Genomic DNA, 15,044 nt, shown 5'->3' on the forward strand with positions numbered 1-15,044 from the left:
CATAAAATATGTCTATAAAACAATAGGAAAGCATTAAATTATACAGAATGTAAATGGAAGTCCCTGATAAAAAATAATTTTTTTAATTAGGGAAGTGTAAATCTGAGATTTTCAGATACTAATATATATGAAATAAATAAATAACAAGTTCATACTGTATAGCACAGGGAACTATATTTAATATCTTATAGTAACCTATGGTGAAAAAGAATATGAAAATGAATATATGTATGTTCGTGTACGACTGAAGCATTATGCTGTACACTAGAAATTGACACAACATTGTAAACTGAGTATACTTCAATAAAATATATATGTACAAAAAAAAATAAGAAGCAAGTTCATGACAATCTGTTCCCAAATTTTGAAAGTCCATTAATATACAAGTGTTTATCATCATCTTCACTGCTTCCAAACAGGTCCAACGCTATTTGCTCTTGTATGCCCTCCTAACTGGCATTTTTCTTTTATCTTTGCCCTCCTGGAATCTTTTCTCAATATAGCAGTCAGAGGTGTTCTTCTAAATGTCAAGTAAGATCATATCAGTCCTGTGTTTAAAATCCTATAGTGGATCCCTAGCTCATTCAGATGAAAACCAAAGTCCTTAAGATAGTCAGCAAGACCCAAAAGAATTTCCTTGTTATTCTTTTGCTCTCTGTTCCAATTATCCCATCTCAGTCACAGCCATACTGGCCTCCTTTCTTCCTCAAAAACAAGCACATAAACAAAAACCCAGGAACACTCCCTCTTCAGTTCACTTGCTCTTCCCTACATCTAGCATGTGTTCCTCCTAGATAACTAAATTGCATGTTGCCACATCCCTGAGAAGTCAAGAGATCTTGGTATGCATGTCACTTTCTCAACGAGAACTTCCGGTAGCAGTTAACTTAAAAACGTAATCTCATCTTCCCTCTGAAACTCTCTATTGCTTCGTCTTGCTTTATTTTTCTCCATAACCAATGAGCAGCATTGTACCATTAAAACACACACACACACAATTTATAGATAATAGTTCTAAACCTAAAATCTAATATGTAAGAAAATAAACTCATAAATCAGAAGTAAACATTCTTAAAAGACAAACAAAATAATAATAAAAGCAAAAAGTTGCATCAAAATTAAATGTCTTTTCATAGAAAAACATTGTTAATTAATAAATAATTAAGCGACAGGCTGAGAAAACTATTCCAAAATATATAACTGACAAAGGAGTAGAATCCATTATATATAAATAATTCCTACAGTTGAATAGAAAAGATAAACAACCCAGCAAAGAAACGGACAAAATGGAAAAAGGAAGACATAAAAATAGTCAATTATCATATGAAAAAAAGCCCTGCAAAATCACTAATTATTGAGAAAATGCAAATTGCCATCACAACAAGATGCCACTACATACCTACCAGAACACTTGAAGTTAAAAACAAAAAATAAAACAATCTGACAAAACTATTGGTAAGATTGTGGAGCAACTGGAACTTATACACAATGTTGAGTGAAAGGTAAAAGGAAACAAATATTTTGGAAGGAAGTCTGCCAGTTTCTTGTAAAACTAAACAAACATCTATCATGTGACCAACAATTCCTCCTGTACATATTTTTCCAATAAAAATAAAAATATATATGTAAAAAGACCTCAAAATGTTCAGACACTGTATTCAAAGAACAGTCTAAGTGTTCATGAATAGAATTTACTCTGATATATACACTCAATGGAATAATTCTCAACAATTAAAAAAATGGATTATTGACACTCCCATCAATATGGATGAATCTCTAAAATAAAGAAGCTTGACACAACCTAGTACATTTTGTATTATTGCATTTATATGAAATTATAAAATGGACATAAATAATTTATTGTGTTAACAAACCAGAACAATGATTGCCTCTGGGGGTGCCTGGAGTGGAGATAGACCAGGAAGGAAACGAGATAGACCAGAGTAAAGAAACTTTCTGTGTGGTTAGTCATGTTCTATATCTTCATAGTGGTATGGATTACTCTAGTACATTCATTTGTCAAAATTCAGTAGATGCATAGTTTATGTTTATGCATTTTGTTTTATGTAAGTATTACTCAGATGGACCAGAATTGTAAAAATATACTGATTTCTAGTTAATGACATACATGCTAAAATATTTAGTGGGAAATATATTGATGTCTTCAATTTGATTTGAAAGGCACCAAAATGATTGACCAGTGTTTAGATAAAAGGATAATAAATGGATAGATTTTTAACAAATGGAGAATAATGGAACATTAATGGTAGAATCTTAGTCATGGATATATGAATGTTCATTGTAAGTTCTTTCAATTTTGCTATATATTTGAAAGTTTTCAAAATAAAATGTTGTAGTAGTACTATATATAATAGCCAAGGCATGGAAACAACCCAAATAGTCATCAACAAAAGACTGCATAAAGAAGATGTGGTATATTTATACAATGGCATACTACTCAGCCATAAAAAAGAATAAAATAATGCCATTTGCAGCAACATGGATGGATCTGGAGGTGGTCATTCTTAGTGAAGTAAGCCAGAAAGAGAAAGAAAAATACCATATGATATCACTCATATGTGGAATCTAAAAAAAAAAAGAAAAAGAAAAACAGAAGATACTAATGAACTTACCTACAAAACAGAAACAGACTCAGAGACATAGTAAACAAACTTATGGATACCTGGGGAAATCAGTGGTGGAAAGGGTTAAATTGAGAGTTCAAGATTTGCAAATATTAACTATTGTGCGTGTATATATATATATATATATATATACACACACACACACATATATATATAATACATAAAAAACAAATTTCTTCTGTATAGCACAGGAAACTATATTCAATATCTTATAGAAAACTATAATGAAAAAGAATATTAAAACAAATATATGTATGTATATGTATGACTGAAACATCATGCTGTACACAAGAAACTGATGAACTGTAACTGATAACATCTCAGTAAAAAATTCAAAAAAATTCAAAAATTAAAAATAAATAAAATAAAATGTTGGAAAAACAATGCCATCTTCTCTGTAAATCCCCTTTTGCCATTTTACTATCAAACCTCCCTTCCCTTTCCCCAAGAAACCAACGATCTGATTTCCCTCACAACAGCTTGGCTTATCCTAGGCATCTGTATAAATGAAATCATACAGCATTTATTTTATTGTGTCTGGCTTCTATTATTCAATATGTTGATTTTTGTTGGTGGCTAATACTCCACTTTATGAATATATCATGGTAGGATTATCCATTGCCTTATTGACGGTCACTTGCATTGTTCTAGTTTCTGATTATTATAAATAAAATTCTGTCAGGTTAGTAACTCTACAAGGTTTCTAATATGCAGGCAAAGTGGAGAACGACTGGACTGTGTGGCTGCTCAGATTCTTTGCCACTAGAAAACTTGGTGTTATGGCTATCTAGGGAAAGAGTCAAGGGATAGTAATCAGTGCTGCAGCTTCAGCCCTACTTCTGTGACACAGATATCTCACAATCAATTAATATCTATCTAATTGGTATACACTGTCTCATCAGAACTGATTAAATTAAGCAAATAAATAGGCCCAAAGGCCCAAATGTGTCAGATTTTAATAGATTCTTAAAACATAGTTGCTTAAAGTAAATGTGAAAAAAATTATGCCTTGTGTAAGGCTAATCACATGAACTTAGCACTATAAATGTGTCTCACATAATCATAACCTCATCTGTATGAAATTGTTAGGAATGCAGTCTACACAAAACAGAGGTAGACTTCTGGGCAGTATAATTGAAAGAGTTAGTTAGAAAAACTAATCTTTATTTTAGTCTTTGACTTTCAACCAGTTCTATTATTTGAATAGAAGTAATAACACACAAAGCAAAGGCTACTATCGTGAGTTTGAAAAAACTAATTAGGTGTATCACTACAACCAAATTAAAATGCAGTCCTTATTGTAAGGTATTCTAATTGACCAGTCTCTGAAATTATAATTACTGTTTTTTTTTTAAATCACAGTAGTAAAATGAGTAATATTTGGAAGCAAAATATAAATTTATCCCCATGAAAGATTTAGACACAAAACAATCTGAATTTTAGAACCATAATAGTAGGTGGAAAACACACTTCCCCAAAGATTATATGTAGTGTGATCATCTTTTTTATAAAATTACAAACAGCTGAGCTCAAAGAACAGATTTTTAAGGAATTCACATAGATAAATGGTCTATATAAAAATGGATAACAGAGTATTTGGAGTTTTTGTTTTGGTTTGGTTTGGTTTTATTTTCACCTTTGAGTAGGAATACAGGACAACATTACAGTTTTGAATCATTACATGAACAAATGTGGTAATATAGTATCGACAATAAGCATGATCTAAATTCTGGGAATAAGTAGTTTTCAGTTCAGGGGACAGGAGAGAGAACAGGTGCAAGATCTACAAAGGAGATGGAAGTCACATTACTCAGTGAGCCACCAAAGGGTTTTAGCTTCAACTCACTGACTGAAAGGAATGCCAGTACTGGTTAACCACACATAATCTTCATCACAGCAAATCAGAAAATCCAATTTCCAAACTAATAGTAAGCAGAAGAGAGAGTAACTCCAGACTGACTTATAAATTGATCTGGATGACTACTAAGGCATCCTCCAATTTGGCACAATCTTCAGAGTGATCATTGCAGCAAGGAGATTTTCGTGTGTCCCTAGTTATTATAGAGTGCATAAAGGCTGGTAAGTGTTAGCCTTACTAGAGAATCTCATGCTACCCGTTGAGGTGCCCCAGCCTTGAGCAACTGGAGGCAAATGATTGGGACAGAGGGAAAAAATATTTGATTAGACAGATAGTATTGTCAAGTTACAGCTTTCAGTTAGGGGACTGAGTTGATGAGTGTTAGTACATTACTAATGATAACTAAATAAACAAATCTCTACCTAAATAAAAGCAGACTATGCAGAGAACAATGAAAAGGGTGTGTCATGAATCAAGAATTGCAAATTATCCAATTATGTACATCTGAACTTAAAACAAAAAAAGGAATAAAACAAGAAAAAGAAATAAAACAAAAATTATTTCATAGTAGTTAAAATTCCTGACCTATGAGATCATATAACTGCACATTACTATGTTGAATATGGGGGACGTCTCAAGCCATAACTTTGAGAAATTATTTTTCATATTCTATCTTTACAAAGAGTTCTCAGCTCTGAAAGAACCCCATATCCCATATTTAGCAGGAGATCTTTTGTTTTAAAAGTCAAAGCCTGCCCAACATATAGTAAGCCCTCAAACACAATTACTTATTAATACAGAGAAACCACCAGTTTAAAAGATAGACAAAAGACAAACACCTCAAAAGAAAAGTGGGTGAGAGATATAGGTAAGTAAATGACAGTACAGATCTTTCTTGACTTATGATGGAGTTAAGCCCCCATAAACCCACTGTAAGTTGAAACTACTGTCAAGTCAAAAATGCATTTAATATACCTAACCTACTGAACATCATAGCTTGGCCTATGCTCTGCACACTTACGTTATCCTACAGTTGGGCAAAATCATCTAACACAAAGCCTATTGTATGATAAAGTGTTGAATGTCTCATGTAATATGTCAAATACTGCATTAAGAGTGAAAATAGAATGGTTGTAAGTGTATCAGTTGTTCATCCTTAGAATCCCCAATGACCGGGAGCTGCGGCTCACTGCTGCTGCCGAGTATCAGGAGGCAGTATTGTGCCACATATCCCTCGCCTGGTAAAAGATCAAAATTCAAAATCTGAAGTGCAGTTTGCACTGAGTGCTATCACTTTTGCATCTTCCTAAAGCTGAAAATTTGTTAACTGGAATCATCGTAAGTGGGGATCATCTCTATAAGAAATGTGATTATCACACAAGAAAAAAAAATGTTAACTATATATGGTGAGGGATGTTAACTAAACTTATTGTGATCATTTCACAACCTAAATAAATATCAAATCATTACATTGTACACCTGGAACTAATACAATGTTATACGTCAATTATACCTCAATAAAGAAGAAATGTGGTTATCAAATATACATAATGGGAAACACACAGTCTTATCCATAATCATTGTTTTAAAAATAAATTTAAAAGAATAATAAGATTTAATTGTTCATGACTCAGAGCTGAAAAGATTTAAAAGACTAAGGATACCCACTGCTGAAGAGGGTCTGTGGAAGCCAACACAATAACACACTGTTGGTGAGGCTGTGAACTGAAGCTGCCTTTTTGGAAGGCAACTTGGGACTACGTATCTAAAAATAAAATATGTAACTCATTGGAAAAAGTTAAAACCTGCCACCTCGGTAGAATCCTTTGCATTTTAAAGATGCTACAGTCACGCGTATTTCCTTCTTCAAATTCATTGGCCATGACTTTATATGTACAGCTCAGATGATAATATTCAATTATTCAGATAAGAATTCAGAAAATAATCTAAAGTAAAGGTTCCATCTTATAAACCTGATGTTTAGCTTACCAACAATACCCTGTGGGTTGCTGGAAAAAAAAAAATGTCAGTAGGGCTGAATAAATAGGCAAACATGGTTCAAGAAAAGGCCACGGGTTCTTATATCCTTAGGCCAGTAGGATTTAATCAAGAGTCTGAACTATTTTTGCACATTAGTAAAGGCAGCCACCAGAGAATATTAGTTGTAAGATTTTTAGCAGAGGAAAACAGATAAATGAAAATGTGCCATCACTGCTTCTAGCTTAAACGAGCTCTTTTAACTTGGAGGTCATGAAAGCATTGCTCTGTAAGAATAGTCTCCCATGATTTTCCTATTTCTTATGTCTCAAAGATAAATTGTTAGATGTTTTCTTTGATGGGAGCAGGATCCAAAGTGGATTAATTAATCTTTTACCAAGCTTCAAAGAAGTGAAGTAGAAGTACTTTGAGTCAATCTAGGTGAAATTCAGCCAGTTTAGTAAATATAAATTGGTAAACTCAATTGGGCCAAAACAAATGTTTACCATAGCAATTCTGACTTAGCAATTTGAACTAAAAATAACTAGCAAGTCCTCAATTTTTACTCTGTTTCCAATGCAAGAGCACGGGCCCTAATACTGCTTCTAACTCACTCTGGATTTTTAAAAAAATCAGATTTTTCAAAAGGCTGAATGATCCAGATTAGAATTGTCGGTCCTCAGCTAAAATAGGGTCTTTGAAAAGACAAAAATATTCTGCTGGAGTAACTGGAATGTATAAAAAAGTGATGATAAAAACAAGAGGGTTCCCAGTTATATTAAGAAAAACTACAAAATGTAGAAAATATTAACAAGATTCACCTCTGAAAAGACATACAGAATAAGAACAAACTCTCAAGAAACAGAAGGAATAAAAATAACAAAATAACCATAACAGCATCTGCACTACACCTTAAAGTCTACATCACTTTTATTACATGATTTTTGCCCATTCTTACAGAAACCTTGTGAAGTTCATATTATTAAATTTGTGTTATAGTTAATATAACTGAAAAACTTAGGAGGTATCTTGCCCAAGGCAACAGATGTGCCTGAAGTGAATGACCCACACCCAGATATTCAGTTTTCATTTACTCTGTCAGGTTCCAGGTTTTCTTGGGCCTCCTGGTACAACAAGGATCCTACTACTCATGCAAAAAGCTTCCCTTCTATCTCTTGTAGGGACTTCATTGTCCACAATACAGTCTGATGCCTTGTACCTAATTTGACTGAAGTCCTCAACTGAGATTTTAGCTATTTGTTATCCTAGGAGAGGCTTCCCCATATTCTCATTACTCCCAGCTTAACCACGACTACTCCCCTCAGCTATTTTATACTGTTCTAAGGGTACAGCTATGACCTGGGCCACCCTCCCATCCCACCACATCCACTGTTGGAACGCTTAACTGTTGAAAGCACAGATCAAATGTTAGTTGCTCACATTCTCATAGACATTTTCATTTGGACTTAGAGTCATTCTCACAGGATCCATACCCAAAGTCAGGCAAATGCATCTATCTGTCTCAGAATTGCCCTTCCCCAGTTTGTACATGTTTCTGTTTGCATGTTGCTGCAGTTCCAGTTACTTTTGCAATTAAATAATAAAGAAGTTAATGTTTATTGAGTGCTGGCAAAGTACCAGCATTGCATTCTTGATCTGTCTAACTCATTCCATAAATACAGAATCCTACTACATAAGTACTAGTATTATCCCCATTTCTTAGATGAGAGAACAGAGGCAAAAAGAGGATGGATTTCCTGCCGAAAAACAGTAGGAGAAGCCAGGATTTCAGTCTGGGCATTCTAACTTCAAAGTCCTGTAAACTCTACATTATGCCCTGCAGAGTAAAACTATGTGAATTTGGCAAAAGTTATCACCAGGAAAGCTATTTCTTTAGGGGAAGAGTGATCAGTTCTCCAACAAGATTTAGAAATCTTGACTAAATTTTGAACTGAGACAGAATCAAAAGATTAGATCAGGCAAAAAGCTTAACTCTGTGCCATGACTGATTGTCCCTTCTGGTCAATTTAAGGCAAAAGCCAAACTCAGCAGGATCTACCTGTTCCCATATAATTGCCTTGTCCTTGCACTCATCTTAAGGAGTTTTGGAGTGATACCAATATTATAGCACCGCTGGATGGCACCTTTCACTTCTCTGCTCCAACCTACACCCTTCTTACCATTGCCTTCACATCCTTCAAAACTCAGCTCACGTGTCAGCATCCCATAGGTGACCATGACCCCACCCCTGCTCCTATTTTAGCACAGGTTGTTCTGCCTTGCTCTGAAATCATCGATATATGACTCCCAGGGCTGAAACTGAGAGCTGTTTGGAATATTGTTCTACTTGAGAATGTCACAGCACATGGTGTCTAGTACTTTTTAGGAACATAAATAATTACTTGTGGTAATGGATGTTAACTATACTTGTGGTGGTCATTTTGCAATATATATAGATATTGAATCATGCTGTATATCTGAAACTAATATTATGTTATATGCCTACATCTCAAAAAGCATTGCATTAAAAAAAAAGAAAAAAACCCTCAAACTTCTGAATTTATATAGTAGAGGATGAGGTTGTTGTATTTATTTGATATAATTCCCTTTGTGAAACCAAAAATATACAAGTCTGCAACTAATAAATTCATAGTTGTAATTACAATGATAGGTTTTAGTCATGGAAAATCATGCATCCTCTACAATCCTCAGTTTCCTCATTGATAAAATGTGATAAATCATGGAATTCCTCTAAGGATTAACTGAGTTCTTTGTAAAACTGTGTAAACCTGGGTATTTAAACAAGCATTTGAATATTATCATTAAAACCTATGAGGTTTGCTTTTGAAAGTGGAGCAAGGAGTGCCTTTTCTGGCTGCACTTTGGCAAGGTAACACTGGAAAAGAGGAAGTAAATCACACTTTCTTCAGTGTTCTCCTCTATTCATTCTGAAACCAAGCCAAAATAAGCCAGGAGAAATCATGTAGAACAGAAGCAGGAAAAAATGACACAACGACCTCTGTTCTGTTAAAGTGAGTGTTTTTTTCCAGATTTTTCAATAAATAATGTATTCCCTTATTCAAGTTTGATATAGTGCTACAGTTTCATAATTTTAAGATTCAGTTTGAACACTGAAAAAGTCTGATTTGCAATGCTTCAAGTGTATCTTTCCCCTTCTGTGACCATCAGCCACAAATTTTGCAGTAACTTACAAAGACAAGATGTTTCACAATCATTTTGATATGCCTGCCACTGCAACACAATCTGAACTACCAGAGGGGATCTCAAATGTTCCCTGAGTCATAGACGGCATTTGGAGACAGAACTTTCCCATAAACAAAAGAAGTTACATTATATAACGAGTCACTGTGCTGAATTATAAGGGAACCAGAGGTTAGTAGTCATATGGAATAATCGATTTATCCATTAAATTGCCTCTAATTCAAAATTTAATCATCTTGTTATTTCAAATAGGATCTGTTTTAGTCAATTTATTTATTAGATAACAATTTTGAGTTTCATTAGTTTAGAGCTATTTTTCTTCCCTTTTATCAAAATAAACTATAAAAACATGGTATAAATTGCTTAACACTGACCTCTGTCACCAACAATAAATGTTTCCTCTACAGACTATCAGAAAAAAAGTACAATGCACCTTCAAAGGTCATTTCTCAATGAAATAAAGTTGAACCAAAAATAAGTAGGAGTGAAGCTGGACTTAGTAGACATTGATCTGGAGCCAGAGCCCTGAGTAAAGTAGAGAAGACCCCTGTGGCTGCATATTTGGGAATTAGCCAGAAGGTTTACTTTCCTATATACAAAAGCAAAAATTCTGATTTGAGAACAATTGGATGGGGGTACTAGTGGCAAAGCTTCCCTGGATTCATTTGGTTCTGTAAGAAGCAGAAAAATATGGATTAAACATGAAATCACACAGAAAATCTATATTTGCAGGAAGCAGTCTCTGTGGCAGCAAAATCAAGGGACAAGAGAGGTGAGAAACTCTGTATTAGGAATGACCTCCTTTGATTGGCTGTATTAAAATTTAAGTTTAATGAACCCAGACCCCAAATCCTGTTAGCCCAGAAAAGGGCCCTGGCTTCTCTCTTAACAATGATATCACCAAATTGAAAAATTAAAAAAATTTTAAAAATTAAAAAAAAAAAAAAAAAAAAGAACTTGCAAAAATGAGATCCTACTCAAGCTAACAGCAGTATTTGATGTATCTGCATCCTTTGACCCTGGAGAGAACTCCATCTTTGAAACAGTATTTTCACTTAATTTTCAGGATAACATTTTCTGATCCTCCTCCTTTATCACTGGTTGCTCTTTTTCAGTCTCTTTTATTGTATAGTTCAAGAGTTCAGTCCTTAGATATAGTTTCATCTCTAGTGACACTCACTCCCCATATTTCTATTGTCCACTTTTAAAGGCTTTAAATACTACATATATGCTGATGAAATCTGAATTTACATTTTCAACTCACACTTCTCACTGTATTTCATATTTAACATGTTTAACAAGTTAAAACTTCACATTTAACATGTCCAAAAGTAACTTATTTTCGTCTCCTCAGACAGCTTTTTTCCCTTAGTCTCTTTCATCTAAATAAATGGAAACACCACATTTCCATTGGCTCAAAACAAACAAACAAAATACATTATCTTGACTCTTCCCTTCAGACTCCACATACAATTCATAAACAAATCCTGACAATGCACTTCCCAAATATATTAAAAATGTGACAATTTCATGCCATTTTAACCACTGCCACCCTGGTCCAAGCCAGCATTATGATTCACCAGCATCATAGTGTTACTCATAACTCTTCCCTGCTCTTCATTCTCAAAACAGAGCCAAGAGTCACAAAGTAAAACTCTTCTACTCAAAATTTTCCAGCAGCATGTGAGGAAACACAGTCTTTGCAGTGTTTAGCAGACTAAATGACCCAGGACCCTACTTTCTCTCTGATCTCGTCTTGCCCTTTTTTCTTTAGCTGCTTTTACTTCAACTACATTAAATTCCTTGCTGCTCTTTGAACACACTGAACTGCTACTGTAATTCCCTCTGCAGGTAATGATTTAATCTCAGATATCCATAGAAGTCTTCCTCTTCAATTTTTTTAGGTCTTTTCTTAAATATCACCATATCACAGCAACTCCCACAGACTACCTTAAAATAGCATCCCACTTTTATCACCCACTGTATTATATATCCATTTTTTTTCTTTTTTTCTCCCCCACCCCATTCTTCCTAAAATATAATGTTCTTTAGGGCAGAAAAAGTATATTTGCTGTCATATTCCTTGTGCTTAGAACAATACCTGGTGTTTACTAGATTCTCAAAAAAATGTTTAATGAATACCAGATGCAATAAAATATGATAAAATAAATAAAAGTAAGTATGTCAAAAAATTATATGCACAGTCAACATTAAGTGAGATTTAATTGCAAGTCAAGTTTGTGAATAAATTAATGTACCAGGTACCTGACTGAGTTGACTCTTAAGTGAGGAGAATGATATGAGAATAATCCAAGTTAGCATTCAGTCTGTGATGTCAATGAATTAGCATATATGCAGTTCTAGAGATATTCTCCTAAATCTTATACCAATGGATAACAATAATACGAATCATTAAGTGGAAGCTCATCATTCTTCAGCAACAAGAAAAAAGTAGTAAGTTTTAGGGCTATAATAAGGTAAGAATAAGATAATAGTTTGTATTTTAAATTGTTTCAACCAAAATAAACTAAAAAATTCAAAATATGGAGAAAATTCCATACACTCTAATTTGCAGTGGCAGAGAAGTAAAAGGGCTATTTATATGCATATATAAACAATAGTAGCAAATATTTAAACCATTGATTTATATTGTGCACTAGTTACTTTGTCAATTGATTAATTAAATGGTTAAAAACTATTACCTGACCTTTTCCTATGTGTCCTACACCTAAAAATGGAAAAGCATGTCCTTCCCTTAAACCACAGGAAAATGTAAATTAATGCTTTGAAAGAAGCCTGCAAAAATCAATTAATGCAATCCATCACATCAATGGGCTAGACAAGAAAAATCATATGATGATATAAATAAACACAGAAAAGCCACTTGACAAAATCCAACACCCATTCATTATAAAAACTCTTGGTAAACTAGATATAGAGGAGAACTTCCTCAACCTGATAAAGAATATCTACAAAAAAAACTTAGAACTAGCATTATAATTAACAATGAAAAACTAAAAGCTTTTTCACTAAGATCAGGAACAAAACAAGAATGCCCTCTCTTACCACTGCATTTTGACCATACTGGGCATCCCAGCAAAAAATCTAAAAAAGAAAATTAAAGGTGTACTGATTAGAAAGAAAGAAACAAAACTGTTTTTATTCACAGATGACATGATCATCTATGAAGAAAATCTGGAAGAAGAAGAAAAGAAAAAAAAAAGCCCTAGAACTAAAAAACAATTATAACAAAGTTGCAGTATATACGGTTAATGTATAAAAGTCAATCTCTTTCCTTAATTAAAAGCACAACACTATCTACACTATTATCCAAAAAATAAAATACTTAGATATAAACCCACCAAGGTATGTACCTGATCTACATGAGAAAAACTACAAAACTCTGAGGAAAGAAGTCAAAGAAAAACTAAATAAATGGAAACATATTCCATGTTCATGGTAGGAATACTCAGTGTTGTTAAGATGTCAGTCTTCCCAACTTTGTCTGCAGATTCAATGCCATCTCAACCAAAAGCCAGCAAGTTATTTTATGAGTATCAACAAAATGATTCTGAAGTTTATATGAAGGGGCAAAAGACCCAGAATAACTAGCACGATATTGAAGAAGATGAACAAAATTAGAAGACTGACACTACCCAACTTCAAGAATTACTATAAAACAATGGTAATCAAAGAGAGCATCGTACTGGTGAAAAGACAGAGAACAGAACAGAAATCCCAGAAACAGACCCACATATAGTGACCTGATCGTTGACAAAAGACCAAAGGCAATATAATAAAGCAAATGGTGATGGAAAAACAGGACATCCACATGCAAAAAAAAAAAAAGATGAATCTAGAAATAGATTTTACACCCCTCACAAGAATTAACTTAAAATGGAACTTTGACCAAAATGTAAAATTTTAAACTATAATACTCTTAGAAGATAATCTAGTAGAAAATCTAGATGAGCTTGGGTTTGGTGATGACTTTTTAGATATGACAGCAAAGACGTGATCCATGAAAGAAATAATTAATTAGCTGGACTTCATTAAAATTAAAAACTTCTGTTCTGTAAAGACACAGTAAGCAGAATAAAAAGACAAGCCGTAGAGTGAGAGAAAATATTTACAAAAGATACATCTAATCAAGGTCTATTATCTAATATATGCAAAAAAACTCTTAAAACTCAACAATAAGAAAACAATCTAATTTAAAGACACTGAATTTATATCAGAATAAGCACATTATCAATCTCCTGTGTCTTATTTACAAAATGACTCCATAGCCACTTTCACTTACTCTTTAATTCAGAAAAGCAGACCACAAATGCATAGTTTCAGACCACAAATCCATAGTTTCAGTGCTGCATAAAATGGCAAGAGTGGAAATCATTCATGTCTAGTTATTATGGCAACATTCATTACTTGGTAAAGTATCTTATGCCAAATTCTAGCCATTAATATTTTAGAAATTTAAGAAGACATCTGGAATAGTACAGGGACAGACTCACAACAGTACACTGCAACCTAGAAAGCAAACCATCGAAGACAGACCAAAATTATTGTATATAAACTAAATGTAATGTGATAAAGAACACCTTCCATTGTTGATTGATACAGAGTATCAACAATGTTGTTGCATTCATGTTATTCCAGAAGGTTCCACAGAGATTAATGGGATATTGAACACCTATATTTCTGCCATAACCAGACTATTATATAACTCTTAGGTGCAAAAATAAACATTTCTTTTAGACCTATGGAAACTTCTCAATAACAGCAACTAATTGAAAATAAACACCTGTATTTCTTGAGTGAAAGGAAAGTTCTAAGGATTAGGAAAAACAAAAATAGTGAAAAGTGAGAAGAATAAGGAAGGTGTCTCTAAATATAATTTCTGTGTTTTAACAACATTTTCCATCTATAAAACATAGCACCATGACAACTTGCCCAAATAATTAATTTTAAAAAGAGAGTACCATTCCTACCTCTCTTTTGTACCAGTTAGAATGAGCATCATCTTGGGATGATTTTCTGTAATCAATTAATCTTTTCTTCTTAATTTTCTCTAATTCATGGAGATAGACCTGTGGAGAAAACAGCAAACATAAATGCCTTATTCAAGTGGTCCCTTTAACTGGGAATTCCTTAGAGTCTCTATTCTCCAACAGAGAATGTCCTAGTGTATTTATATCCTGGCAAGTTACACACAGCAGAGTCAATAAGTTTCCATGATAGGTATATTTTTATTATGAAATTCACAGTAATTGAGAGTATTTTTATAAAATAGTGATCAGCTAACCAATTATGAAGAAAATAAAAGGCATGCATTAAAACAC

The 15,044-nt window shown here is 33.5% G+C and overlaps 1 long non-coding RNA gene across 1 annotated transcript in view; it reads right to left on the reverse strand.

Annotated features, from left to right (window-relative positions):
* LOC135321585 (uncharacterized) overlaps window positions 1-14,787 on the reverse strand; it is a 291,860-nt gene extending 277,073 nt beyond the window's left edge. The window contains exon 1 of the long non-coding RNA XR_010381450.1: window positions 14,694-14,787. This is a non-coding gene — a long non-coding RNA (uncharacterized LOC135321585). The remainder of the gene's footprint in view (window positions 1-14,693) is intronic.
* Between the last annotated feature and the right edge of the window lie 257 nt (window positions 14,788-15,044).

Source organism: Camelus dromedarius, chromosome 6 (genome assembly GCF_036321535.1).
Source record: "Camelus dromedarius isolate mCamDro1 chromosome 6, mCamDro1.pat, whole genome shotgun sequence".
In the NCBI taxonomy this organism is placed as follows: domain Eukaryota; kingdom Metazoa; phylum Chordata; class Mammalia; order Artiodactyla; family Camelidae; genus Camelus; species Camelus dromedarius.